The 14,635-nt window shown below is 43.5% G+C and overlaps 1 non-coding gene across 1 annotated transcript; it reads left to right on the top strand.

Annotated features, from left to right (window-relative positions):
- The first annotated feature begins 932 nt into the window (after nucleotides 1-932).
- On the top strand, nucleotides 933-1,127 carry LOC127318187 (U2 spliceosomal RNA). Its single transcript, XR_007861742.1, has one exon. It is a non-coding gene; the product is annotated as a U2 spliceosomal RNA (small nuclear RNA).
- The last annotated feature ends 13,508 nt before the right edge of the window (nucleotides 1,128-14,635 follow it).

Below are 14,635 nucleotides of genomic sequence, written 5' to 3' on the forward strand. Positions count from 1 at the left end.
GGATATGGCAGAAGGACCTCATTCCGACTTCGGGATGTAGTCGCCGCCTCATCACCCAGAAGAAAACACTACAAATACCCTCTTGCCGGCAAGAGGCCATGGACCGCCCCATTTCCTAAGCCTTAAGGCCGCCGGAGGCAAGGCGGACAGGTAGCGTCTCTGACAAAGGGACAACAACTCGATCATCTTCTACTTGAGGAATCATGTTCTAGTTGAGGAATCGTGGGGTTTTTTTTTTTTTTTACTTACTTCTAGCCTGTTTCTTTTCTTACTTGACTTGGGGGATAATTACCTCGAGTGTCATTTTTCAATTCTTTTGTAAGGATCTTCCTTTTACAGTATGTTTGAGAGCGATCTTCTTTTCAGAACATTTCTTTTGCAAAGACGTAAACATGTTCTTTTTGGCAACGACAAGTGAAACAACATCCATCAAAGCTTCACGTTCTATATTCTGGGCCAGACAGGGGAAACCAGGCAACGAGTCTGCTGGGCCTCATCTTAGACCAACCGAACCGAACACGATGCGCTACTCTGTGTTTCTTCTGGCTTCGTTCGTTTAGTCCCACATCGGCCAGCGACGAACTTGGGGGATAATTACCTCGAGTGTCATTTTCAATTCTTTTTGAAAGTATCTTCCTTTTACAGAGAGCGATCTTCTTTTCAGAACATTTCTTTTGCAAGACGTAAACATGTTCTTTTTGGCAACGACAAGTGAAACAACATCCGTCGAAGCTTCACTTACTATATTCTGGGCCAGACAGGGGAAACCAGTCTGCTGGGCCTCACCTTAGACCACAGCCCAAATCTTACCGAACCGAACACGATGCGCTGTGTGCTTCTGGCTTCGTTTGTTTAGTCCCACATCGGCCAGCGACGAACGCAGTCCGGTAGAGACACGCTATATAAACCGACCCACGGCAGCAGCACAAATCATACCTTTCTCGGCCTTTTGGCTAAGATCAAGTGTAGTATCTGTTCTTATCAGTTTAATATCTGATATGTGGGCCCTCGTGTCCACACGATATTAAATTAATTTTTTGTGGGGGAGAGCCCACACGGTAGCTTGCTATCGGGCTCTCAGGCGTCGCCTCGTCGTTGCACTGCAGACTTGGCCTGGCGCGCCCCAACCAAAGCAAACATTAACATTTTCTTCATTACTTTTACTCTGAAAAATTAGTTGCTGGTTTGCCGGCGAAAGAAGGAGCTTTCCTGAAGCCCCTAGTTCTTGCTTCCATATGCTCCAAGACTATGGAGTCAAAACATTTGCGTTTCTGTTTCTTCTCTCAAAGCGCCACCAGGAGGGAGACAACTGATCAGTATTGAAAGTGCGCCTCGATGTTCAGACCTCGAACACATTGTACCACGCTTGTCTCGCATACACACACTGAATCAGAATATATTCAGTATTATCTTGTAGGCAGCCGAAACATTCCGAAGATTGATCCTGCTGCCCTTGTGTGCTCTTTTTTTTTTTGTTTTTGTCTTGCGAATGTCCTTGTGTGCTCTTGCGCCAGAGATCCACAGTATGTTGCAAGGCCATTCAGGTGAAGATTTTACAATTGATGGGCTCCCAGCTCTTTCAGATGGCTTTTGGAAGGGTGGAAAGTTCAGATTCAGAACAGAGAATGTTGTAAACCGCTTTTTTAAAAACAAATAAACCATCTTTTTTTAACAAGTAAACCGCTTTAGCTGAATATATTCCGGTTGCAGATCCCCTCCAAATGAGCTCATCCTTAACTCCAGTAGTCAATGGGCTGGCACAGATGACAGTGCCTATCAAAATCTTTCTAGCACCTTTTGTCAGCCAGGCATGAAGTTTTTAAAGAAGAGTCCAAATTTTTTTGCCAATCAGATATTGTCAGGGGTCCAATGGACAATTTCAGTACAAGCGAAAGTAGTAATCTAGCAGTTTAAAACTGAAGTCGCCATCTCCACATCCGTCTTCTCCGCTGATTACCACAACACTAGATTTCTCATAATTCATACAGACAAACCACAAGCTTCACCAAAGATTTTTAGTGCCTCATGGACAAGATTGAGCTCCGCGAACACTACTTTGGTAAACAAAGCTACATCATAGCAAATATGGAAATCCTCTGTAAAGGTGTACATCCTACCATTGCGCTCAATGCTCCCACTTCTTGGGATTTGATAACCACCCTAGTCAGGCTATCCATTGCAGACATGAACAGGATGGTGGATATATAGGATCCCCTCGCCTCAAGCCTCTGACATGCTTGATCCTCTGACCACAGCTTCCATTCACAAAACCTTTGGGCTGGCAGTAGATAGAATAATGGCAATAAGAAATTAAGAGACCGAGTCAAAAGCTGTAGATATATCAAGCTTTAGGAAAACTCCTTTCGCTCTTCTTTGATGATTATTTTCTGGCCACTTGTCTTACTAGGATAAAATTATTATGCAAATTTCTCCCTTTAACAAAAGTATACTCAGTTGCTCCAATGAGTCCATTCATGCAGGGCCTCAATCTCATTGCAAGAAGTTTCGAGAAGAGTTTGGAGAAACTATGGACAAGGCTAATCAATGGGCCTATAATGTCCAACTTCAGAGGCATCTGGCCTTTTAGGAATCAGAGTAAACAGTGCTTGGTTTAGTTTCACGAAACCCCTACCATCTCGAGTAGCTAGCTTCTGAATAGCTTCCATGATATCTCCTTCAAATAACTGGTCATGTTTTGATATATAATAGGTCAATGAACCCATAAGGGCCAGGTGCTCTGTCAGTCGGCATTTCTTTGATAGCTTCCCAGACTTCATCTTCAGAGAACACACCCTCAGTACTCTCTATGTTAACAGCCTCCATGCCAAGAAAATCCAAGTTTAGTGTGTGATCTCTTGGCTGCACTGTACCTAGTTGATCATGAAAAGCTTGAGTGAAGATTTGCTCCTTTCTTTGTTGATTAATTACTAAATCATTTCCCCACTTGGCAGCTAGTATGATTTTTTTTTGCTCTACGGCCATTTGCAACCAGATGAAACAACTTTGTACTAGCATCTCCCTCATGCAACCACCTCAACCTCCTCTGTCTATCAATTGTATGCTCTAGGGAAGCCAGCTGGCGAAGGATATGTAATTTCAGGGATCTTCTCAGCCATAACTATCCTTGTGATAGAAGCCTAAAATCGCGTGCAGCTTCTAGCATGAACATAATGATATTTGCCACAGCTAGCTGCAATTTAATATTTCCCGTCCTTCAAGTATTTAGTTGTGTTTCTGTAGAGGGCATCTAATCTCTTGATCCACAATCTGAGGATCACATTGCCAGGCCTCTTTGATTGCTTCAATCAAAACCCTCCAGATTCGCCCATAAAACATTGAACTTGAATCTCTTATGTGCCTGCATGTCTAGGTAAGAGACAGATGCAAGGGGACAGTTCTCTGAAATGTTGGAGGATAAAGCTTGAAGCAGACAATCTGAATGCTCCAATCCCCAGTCCACTGATACAAAAGCACGGTCAATTCTAGTAAGAGTAGATACATCGCGTTCATTGCTCCATGTATAGACTCTATCATCAAGATACACAACTCTTTTATCTCGTGTGAATCCACAAAGTGCCTAAATCCCCCCATCATCCTTTTGTCCAGGATTGCATTATTCTTATCAGCTTCCGCCAGGATAAGGTTGAGATCACCTATCATCATCCAAAGGTCCATTGCAGAGCAGCCTGTGTTTGCTCTGCTAGAACGTCTAGGTGTAGGATCTGTGCCGGGAGAGAAACAGTCTGTGAACATTTACCTTCTTCCTGGAGAAGGACGAAACCCGTCGACGTTGACATGGTGACGGCGGCGGATGGGTGAGGGAGTGGTGGCAGCGGAGCTTCCCGTTGGCACTGCACTAACCCTAATCTGTGGGTCGTCTGGTGGGGTGAGTGGCAGCTCAGGGCAACCTCGTGATGAGTGCCACTTGCCCCCACCACTCTATATAGTGCAGGCGACAGAGGCCCACCAACCAGCGAACGGTTGGGCGCCCCCGATCAGGGCGCGGGCGAGGTCAAGGGGTCATGCCAGAGCCGTTGGGCTCTGGTGCGGTGGAGATCAATCCTAACATTCTCCCCCTTGATCTCAACTTTTCTTTTAACTTTATACTTTCACTTTATTCGTTTCATTTTGGATCAGTCCATAGGGCATGTTTCATCGTCACAGCTCTATTGCCGATAGAATCAGACAGCCACAATATACTTCTCTGTTTTGAAACAAATTCTTTTACTTTTGGGCCTCTTATGATCCAGGATAGGTAAGACTTTCCCTTAAACTCATGCCGGCTACGTGCTCCTTGAACACGCTGGGTGGTAAGCCTTTCGTTAGCGGATCCGCAAGTATATTTTTTGTCCTTATATGCTCGAGACTTATAGTTTGATCCTGGACCTTGTGTTTCACAACATAATACTTAACCTCAATCGGTTTAGTAGCATTACTCGACTTGTTGTTGTGAGCATAAAATACTGCAGCCTCATTGTCGCAGTACATCTTTAGTGGTTTGTCAATACAATCTACCACTTTCAAGTCGGGTATGAATTTCTTTAACCATAATGCCTGCCCCGTGGCTTCATAACATGCTATAAATTCTGCATACATCGTGGATGATGCAACTATCGTCTGTTTGGAGCTTCTCCACGAAATAGCTCCCCCTGCGAGGGTGAATACGTATCCAGATGTGGATTTTCTATCATCTTTATCCCCCGCAAAATCTGCATCTGAATACCCTCTTATTTCTAGGGAATCAGATCTTCTGTATGTTAGCATGTAACTCTTTGTGCCTTTCACATAACACAATGCCTTCTTTACCATTTTCCAGTGTTCAAAACCTGGATTTTCTTGATATCTACCGAGTACTCCGGTGATAAATGCTAAGTCAGGGCGAGTGCACACTTGTGCATACTGTAGGCTTCCAATAGCCGAAGCATATGGAACCGCTTTCATTTGATCGAGCTCGTATTGATTTTGGGGACTTTGATGTTTCCCAAAACTGTCGCCCTTGACTATAGGGGCAGGTGTGGCACTGCACTTATGCATATTATACTTACTTAGAATCTTTTCTAAATAAGCCTTTTGCGATAGTCCTAATACTCCATTGTTTCTATCTCGGTGAATTTCTATGCCCAAAACATATGACGCTTCACCAAGATCTTTCATATCAAAATTTGAGGACAAGAAATTCTTTGTCTCTTGCAGTAGACTAACATCACTGCTGGCAAGCAGAATATCATCCACATACAAGATTAGGAAAATATATTTCCCACTTTTAAACTTTGCATAAACGCAATTGTCCTCAATATTTTCTTTAAATCCAAATCTCTTAATTGTCTCATTGAACTTTAGATACCACTGTCTGGAGGCTTGCTTTAATCCATAAATGGATTTCTTTAGGCGGCATCCCATTTCTTCCTTGCCTTCCATGATAAAACCCTTGGGTTGTTTCATGTAGACATTTTCTTCTAAATCTCTGTTTAGAAATGCCATCTTTACATCGATTTGATGCAACTCTAAATCAAAATGTGCAACTAGTGCCATGATGATTCTGAAGGAATCCTTACATGAGACCGGAGAAAATGTCTCATTGTAATCTATCCCTTCTCTTTGTGTAAATTCTTTTGCCACAAGTCGTGCTTTGTACTTTTCAGGAGGTGTCTGTTGTTGCTCCCATTTCATGCTCAACAAATTTTTCATTCGGCTCCTGACGGACAGATTTCGAACTTTCACTCATCGTTGTCATGGGTGGAGTCACAACAGGCGCTTGCACTACAATCGCAGGGATCATCGGTACAGGTGCACATGGTAGCGCAAAAAATGGCTCATGAGTCATCGGATTAGGTGCATGCATCCTCAAGATCAATTTTCGTAGCTACCATGCTCCCCCTCATCATTTCGTCTTCTAAGAAGACAGCATGTCTCATTTCCACAAACTTTGTGTATTTCTCTGGACAGTAGAAACGATAACCTTTTGACTTTTCAGGATAGCCAATAAAATGGCAGCTGATTGTTTTGGTATCTAACTTTGCGTTATTTGGATTGAATACTTTGGCCTCAGCAGGGCTCCCCCATACTTTTAGGTGGTTTAGAGAAGGCACTCTCCCTGTCCATAGCTCATACGGCGTTTTGGGCACCGATTTGCTTGGTACTCTGTTTAGAATGTGAATAGCGGTTTTTAGCGCCTCAATCCACAATCCCAATGGTAGGGTGGAATAGCTCATCATACTGCACACCATATCCATAAGGGTACGGTTGCGCCTTTCAGCTACCCCATTCTGCTGAGGTTCGCCCGACATCGAGTACTGGGCGACTATTCCAGTCTCCTGTAGGAACCTTGCAAAAGGTCCACGGACTTGGCCATATGGAGTATGTCGACCGTAGTACTCCCCTCCACGATCAGACCTGACTATCTTTATTCTTTTATCATGCTGATTTTCAACTTCAGCTTTGAATATTTTGAATTTATCCAATGCTTCTGTTCTTTCTTTTATTGGATAAATCGACCTTCTTTTCTCCATTCAGTGTAGTTGTCACCTTTGAGGGTTGGAACATCCTTGATGCAGCTCATCAAAGTAGTATTCTCCTTTAAACCATAATGAAAAGAGATCATAACAACAATTGCATGCAATAATCCAACGTTGGTCAAAATTAGAACATACAACTGTTTGTGCAATTAAATCTATATCACCGTTGGGCAGAAAATAGAGATAAATGCACACCTTATTGCAACAAATCATGATCATGTCATTAATAACGTTGGTTAAAAAATAACAGAACCATAATTGTCACAATAATCACTTTGATTATCACTTTTGCACATGTTATTACAACAAAACATGATCATGCCATCAATAACGAGGGGTCATAAGATGAGATATCATAATTGTTTCAACAATCACTTTTAAGCAACTTTTTAAATTTTAATCATCACTTTTGCATTTTTCCAAATTGAAAATGCATCTTAACTATTTGCAGCGGAAACTTTGAAGTCAAACTTTAAACTTTTCAGAGGCATTACTGTTACTTTATTTCCTAAAACAAATATCTCGTTGGTTCAATTTGCTTAGGAAAAAAACTAGACAAATTTGGCCCAAAAAAAGAGTCCAAAAAAAGCCTAAACTGTACAACTGTGCAGGCCTAAAGAAGCTCCCGCGGCCCACAGCCCACGTGAGCAACTTTTGTCTGTGCGCCGCTCGGTGTGTCAGACTTCGGCTCCTGGACGCGACCCGTGGCCCGCCACTGGCCTGTCAACGCGGCCCGAACGCGGCCTGTACGCGATGAGCGGCGCTCAGCCACGGCTCGCCCACGCGGCGGCCTGCTACGCGGCCCAGCCCACGACGCCCACACGGCCTGGCCACGGCGCCCACGTGGCCCACGCAGAGAGCCCGCACCGCACGTTCCAGGCCGTCGGATTAAATCCGACGGTGGGACGCTTCTTTCGGCCGGTATAAAAACCGAACCGCCCAGGGAAAACCCTAACCCTAGATGCATTTTCCCCTTTGCCCCCTTGATGTCTACGGGTGCTTCTATTCTTGTAGACAGTGTTGGGCCTCCAAGAGCAGAGGTTTGTAGAACAGCAGCAAGTTTCTCTTAAGTAGATCACCCAAGGTTTATCGAACTCAGGGAGGAAGAGGTCAAAGATATCCCTCTCATGCAACCCTGCAACCACAAAGCAAGAAGTCTCTTGTGTCCCCAACACACCTAATAGGTGCACTAGTTCGGCGAAGAGATAGTGAAATACAGGTGGTATGAATAAATATGAGCAGTAGTAACGGCACCAGAAAATAGCTTGATGCTACGACTGGTGTGTAGTTGATGGTGGTAATATTGCAGGCAGTACAGATGCAGTAGAACAGTAAACAAGCAGCGATAGCCGTATTTGGGAACAAGGCCTAGGGATTATACTTTCACTAGTGGACACTCTCAACATTGATCACATAACAGAATAAATAAATGCTATACTCTACACTCTCTTGTTGGATGATGAACACCACTAATTGTGTAGGATTACACGAACCCTCAATGCCGAAGTTAACAAGCTCCACAATATTCGATATTCATGTTTAAATAACCTTAGAGTGCATGATAGATCATTGCAATTACACCAAGTACTAACATAGCATGCACACTGTCACCTTCACACTATGAAAGGAGGAATATATCACATCAATACTATCATAGCAATAATTAACTTCATAATCTAGAAGAGATCACAATCATAACCTACGCCAAGTACTACACGATGCACACACTGTCACCATTACACCGTGCAGGAGGAATAGAGTACTTTAATAACATCACTAGAGTAGCACATAGATGAATTGTGATACAAAACTCTTATGAATCTCAATCATGTAAGGCAGCTCATGAGATCATTGTATTGAAGTACATAGGAGAGAGATTAACCACATAGCTACTGGTACAGCCCTTAGCCTCGATGGAGAACTACTCCCTCCTCATGGGAGACAGCAGCGTTGATGAAGATGGCGGTGGTGTCGATGGAGATGCCTTCCGGGGGCACTTCCCCGTCCCGGCGGCGTGCCGGAACAGAGACTCCTGTCCCCCAGATCTTGGCTTCGCGATGGCGGTGGCTCTGGAAGGTTTCTCGTACCGTGGCTTTTCCGTATCGAAGACTTAGGTCAGGGGCTTCTTATAGGCGAAGAGGCGGCGTCAGAAGGGGTCTGGGGCCACTAGACACTAGGGCGGCGCGCCCCCCCTGGGCCGCGCCGCCACCATGTGTGGGACCCCTGTGGCCCCTCTCTGGCGGCTCTCGGGTGTTCTAGAAGCTTCATGCAATCCTAAGATGCTGGGCGTTGATTTCGTCCGATTCCGAGAATATTTCCTTACTAGGATTTCTGAAACCAAAAACAGCAGAAAACAGCAACTGGCCCTTCGGCATCTCGTCAATAGGTTAGTTCCGGAAAATGCATAAATATGACATAAAGTATGCATAAAACATGTAGATATCATCAATAATGTGGCATGGAACATAAGAAATTATCGATACGTCGGAGACGTATCAGCATCCCCAAGCTTAGTTTCTGCTCGTCCCGAGCAGGTAAACGATAACAAAGATAATTTCTGGAGTGACATGCCATCATAACCTTGATCATACTATTGTAAAGCATATGAGATGAATGCAGCGATTCAAATCAATGTTAAATACAATGGTTAAACAATTGAATCATATAGTAAAGACTTTTCATGAATAGTACTTTCAAGACAAGCATCAATAAGTCTTGCATAAGAGTTAACTCATAAAGCAATAATTCAAAGTAAAGGTATTGAAGCAACACAAAGGAAGATTAAGTTTCAGCGGTTGCTTTCAACTTATAACATGTATATCTCATGGATAGTTGTCAATGTAAAGTAATATAACAAGTGCAATATGCAAGTATGTAGGAATCAATGCACAGTTCACACGAGTGTTTGCTTCTTGAGATGGAGAGAAATAGGTGAACTGACTCAACATAAAAGTAAAAGAATGGCCCTTCGCAGAGGGAAGCATCGATTGCTATATTTGTGCTAGAGCTTTGATTTTGAAAACATCAAGAGAGTATAAAAGTAAAGTTTTGAGAGGTGTTTGTTGTTGTCAACGAATGGTAGTGGGCACTCTAACCCCCTTGCCAGACAAACCTTCAAAGAGCGGCTCCCATTTTATTTTATTTTTGTGTGGCACTCCTTCCAACCTTTCTTTCACAAACCATGGCTAACCGAATCCTCGGGTGCCTGCCAACAATCTCATACCATGAAGGAGTGCCTTTTTATTTTAGTTTTATTTGGATGACACTCCTCCCCACCTTTGCTTTCTCAAGCCATGGCTAACCGAATCCTTCGGGTGCCGTCCAACAATCACATACCATGGAGGAGTGTCTATTTTTTTGTTAATTAATTTGGGACTGGGAATCCCATTGCCAGCTCTTTTTGCAAAATTATTGGATAAGCGGATGAAGCCACTAGTCCATTGGTGAAAGTTGCCCAACAAGATTGAAAGATAAACACCACATACTTCCTCATGAGCTATAAAACATTGACACAAATCAGAGGTGATAAATTTTGAATTGTTTAAAGGTAGCACTCAAGCAATTTACTTCGGAATGGCGGAGAAATACCATGTAGTAGGTAGGTATGGTGGACACAAATGGCATAGTGGTTGGCTCAAGGTTTTGGATGCATGAGAAGTATTCCCTCTCGATACAAGGTTTAGGCTAGCAAGGTTTATTTGAAACAAACACAAGGATGAACCGGTGCAGCAAAACTCACATAAAAGACATATTGTAAATATTATAAGACTCTACACCGTCTTCCTTGTTGTTCAAACTCTTACTAAGAATTATCTAGACCTTAGAGAGACCAATTATGCAAACCAAATTTTAGCAAGCTCTATGTATTTCTTCATTAATAGGTGCAAAGTATATGATGCAAGAGCTTAAACATGAGCACAACAATTGCCAAATATCAAATTATTCAGGACATCATACCAATTACTACATGTAGCATTTTCCGTTTCCAACCATATAACAATTAACGAAGCAGTTTCAACCTTCGCCATGAAAATTAAAAGCTAAGAACACATGTGTTCATATGAACCGGCGGAGCGTGTCTCTCTTCCACACAAGCATTTATTCAAACAAAAACAAAAATAAAAACAAACAGACGCTCCAAGTAAAGTACATACGATGTGACCGAATAAAAATATAGTTTCAAGAGAAGGAACCTGATAATTTGTCGATGAAGAAGGGGATGCCTTGGGCATCCCCAAGCTTAGATGCTTGAGTCTTCTTGAAATACGCAGGGATGAACCACCGGGGCATCCCCAAGCTTAGACTTTTCACTCTTCTTGATCGTAGTATATCATCCTCCTCTCTTGACCCTTGAAAACTTCCTTCACACCAAACTCGAAACAAACTCATTAGAGGGTTAGTGCATAATCAAAAACTCACATGTTCAGAGGTGACACAATCATTCTTAACACTTCTGGACATTGCTCAAAGCTACTGGAAGTCAATGGAACAAACAAATCCATCCCACATAGCAAAAGAGGCAATGCGAAATAAAAGGCAGAATCTGTCAAAACAGAACAGTCCGTAAAGACGAATTTTAAAGAGGCACCATACTTGCTCAAATGAAAATGCTCGAATTGAATGAAAGTTGCGTACATATCTGAGGATCACTCACGTAAATTGGCATAATTTTCTGAGTTACCTACAGAGAATTAGGCCCAGATTCGTGACAGCAAGAAATCTGTTTCTGCGCAGTAATCCAAATCTAGTATGAACCTTACTATCAAAGACTTTACTTGGCACAACAATGCAACAAAACTAAGATAAGGAGAGGTTGCTACAGTAGTAACAACTTCCAAGACTCAAATATGAAACAAAAATACTGTAGCAAAATAAACACATGAGTTATCTCCCAAGAAGTTCTTTCTTTATAGCCATTAAGATGGGCTCAGCAGTTTTAATGATGCACTCGCAAGAAATAGTATTTGAAGCAAAAGAGAGCATCAAGAAGCAAATTCAAAACACATTTAAGCCTAACATGCTTCCTATGCATAGGAATCTTGTAAATAAACAAGTTATGTAGGCATAATGCAACAGGCATAGGAAAACTAGACAAGCTCAACTTCAAAATTTTAAGCATATAGAGAGGTGTTTTAGTAACATGAAAATTTCTACCACCATATTTTCCTCTCTCATAATAATGTCCAGTAGCATCATGAGCAAACTCAACAATATAACTATCACATAAAGCATTCTTATCATGAGTCTCATGCATAAAATTATTACTCTCCACATAAGCATAATCAATTTTATTAGTTGTAGTGGGAGCAAATTCAACAAAGTAGCTATCATTATTATTCTCATCATCAAATATAGGAGGCATATTGTAATCATAATCAAATTTATCCTCCATAACAGGCGGCACCAAAAGACTACTATCATTATAATCATCATAAATAGGAGGCAAAGTATCATCAAAGTAAATTTCCTCCTCAACGCTTGGGGGACTAAAAAGATCATGTTCATCAAAACCAGCTTCCCCAAGCTTAGAATTTTCCATAGCATTAGCAACAATAGTGTTCAAAGCATTCATATTAATAACATTCACATTAGCATGCATATAAAGTTCCATGGGTTTTTTAATTCTCTCTTCAAACACATCATGTCCTAATTCAAGATAAAGTTCATAAAGAGCTCTCATATTTTTGTTGTTTTCCATTATGCCTAACTAGTGTAAACAAGAAACAAAAAGATGCAATTGCAGGATCTAAAGGAAATAGCTTCGAGCACACACACAATGGCGCCAGAAAAGTACTTAGTTACCTGGAACCGGAGTATGAGTGCCTTTTACCTTTCCTCCCCGGCAACGGCGCCAGAAAAAGTGCTTGATGTCTACGGGTGCTTCTATTCTTGTAGACAGTGTTGGGCCTCCAAGAGCAGAGGTTTGTAGAACAGCAGCAAGTTTCCCTTAAGTGGATCACCCAAGGTTTATCGAACTCAGGGAGGAAGAGGTCAAAGATATCCCTCTCATGCAACCCTGCAACCACAAAGCAAGAAGTCTCTTGTGTCCCCAACACACCTAATAGGTGCACTAGTTCGGCGAAGAGATAGTGAAATACAGGTGGTATGAATAAATATGAGCAGTAGTAACGGCACCAGAAAATAGCTTGATGCTACGACTGGTGTGTAGTTGATGGTGGTAATATTGCGGGCGATGATGCAGTAGAACAGTAAACAAGCAGCGATAGCAGTATTTGGGAACAAGGCCTAGGGATTATACTTTCACTAGTGGACACTCTCAACATTGATCACATAACAGAATAAATAAATGCTATACTCTACACTCTCTTGTTGGATGATGAACACCACTAATTGTGTAGGATTACACGAACCCTCAATGCCGGAGTTAACAAGCTCCACAATATTCGATATTCATGTTTAAATAACCTTAGAGTGCATGATAGATCATTGCAATTACACCAAGTACTAACATAGCATGCACAATGTCACCTTCACACTATGAAAGGAGGAATAGATCACATCAATACTATCATAGCAATAATTAACTTCATAATCTACAAGAGATCACAATCATAACCTACGCCAAGTACTACACGATGCACACACTGTCACCATTACACCGTGCAGGAGGAATAGAGTACTTTAATAACATCACTAGAGTAGCACATAGATGAATTGTGATACAAAACTCTTATGAATCTCAATCATGTAAGGCAGCTCATGAGATCATTATATTGAAGTACATAGGAGAGAGATTAACCACATAGCTACCGGTACAGCCCTTAGCCTCGATGGAGAACTACTCCCTCCTCATGGGAGACAGCAGCGTTGATGAAGATGGCGGTGGTGTCGATGGAGATGCCTTCCGGGGGCACTTCCCCGTCCCGGCGGCGTGCCGGAACAGAGACTCCTGTCCCCCAGATCTTGGCTTCGCGATGGCGGCGGCTCTGGAAGGTTTCTCGTACCGTGGCTTTTCCGTATCGAAGACTTAGGTCAGGGGCTTCTTATAGGCGAAGAGGCGGCGTCAGAAGGGGTCTGGGGCCACCAGACACTAGGGCGGCGCCCCCCCTGGGCCGCGCCGCCCCCATGTGTGGGCCCCCTGTGGCCCCTCTCTGGCGGCTCTCGGGTGTTCTAGAAGCTTCATGCAATCCTAAGATGCTGGGCGTTGATTTCGTCCGATTCCGAGAATATTTCCTTACTAGGATTTCTGAAACCAAAAACAGCAGAAAACAGCAACTGGCCCTTCGGCATCTCATCAATAGGTTAGTTCTGGAAAATGCATAAATATGACATAAAGTATGCATAAAACATGTAGATATCATCAATAATGCAGCATGGAACAAAAGAAATTATCGATACGTCGGAGACGTATCACCCCTCTCTGTCCTGTGTCCGGCGGCTGGGGAAGAGCGGCCGGCGCCTCCCGCCGGCGACGGCGAGCGGACCACGGCCGGCTTCCTTTCTGCTTCTTTCTCTGCGATGGCGCGGAGGCTACTCCTCCCGCCCGCGTGCGCGGCCTGGCAGCTCGCCGGTGACAACGGGGACCTCCCCGCGAGGCTCCCCCGCGCCTCTGTGTAGCGGCGAGGAGGCAGCGGCGCTACCCAGCATCTACTCGCGCGAGCACGCAAAAGTGTGCCGGCGTCGCTCTGCCCTTCCTCTCTTTTACCTTTCTGTCTTTTTTCTTTCTCTGCTCATCCTCCACCCAAAAACGATGACCTCCAGGGGAGAAGAAGCAGCAGCCGGCACCCTTATGGCCCTTTTGCCGTCGCATGCGTGCACCCGAGGGTGGACGCACCGGCGTCAAACGGCTCAGTGGTGGTGCCCTACACTTTGCCGGCGCCATTAGAGTAGCAGCAACCGGTGACTGTCGGGGTGGCGGCATGCTGGCCCTACTGCCCCTGTACTTTCTCGCCGGCGAGCCCAAGGACCCGGCCTTTAAGAATCTTTCTTTCCCCTTTTCAATCTAGGGTTTCTGTGCGGTGACGAATTAGGATCTGCTTTTTCTTTTTCTTACTGTCCCGAGCGCAAGATCTACAACTCTAGCGGCTCTGATACCAATGTTTGCTCTGCTAGAACGTCTAGGTGTAGGATCTGTGCCGGAAGAGAAACAGTCTGTGAAC

Source organism: Lolium perenne, chromosome 7, assembly GCF_019359855.2.
Source record: "Lolium perenne isolate Kyuss_39 chromosome 7, Kyuss_2.0, whole genome shotgun sequence".
Lineage (NCBI taxonomy): Eukaryota > Viridiplantae > Streptophyta > Magnoliopsida > Poales > Poaceae > Lolium > Lolium perenne.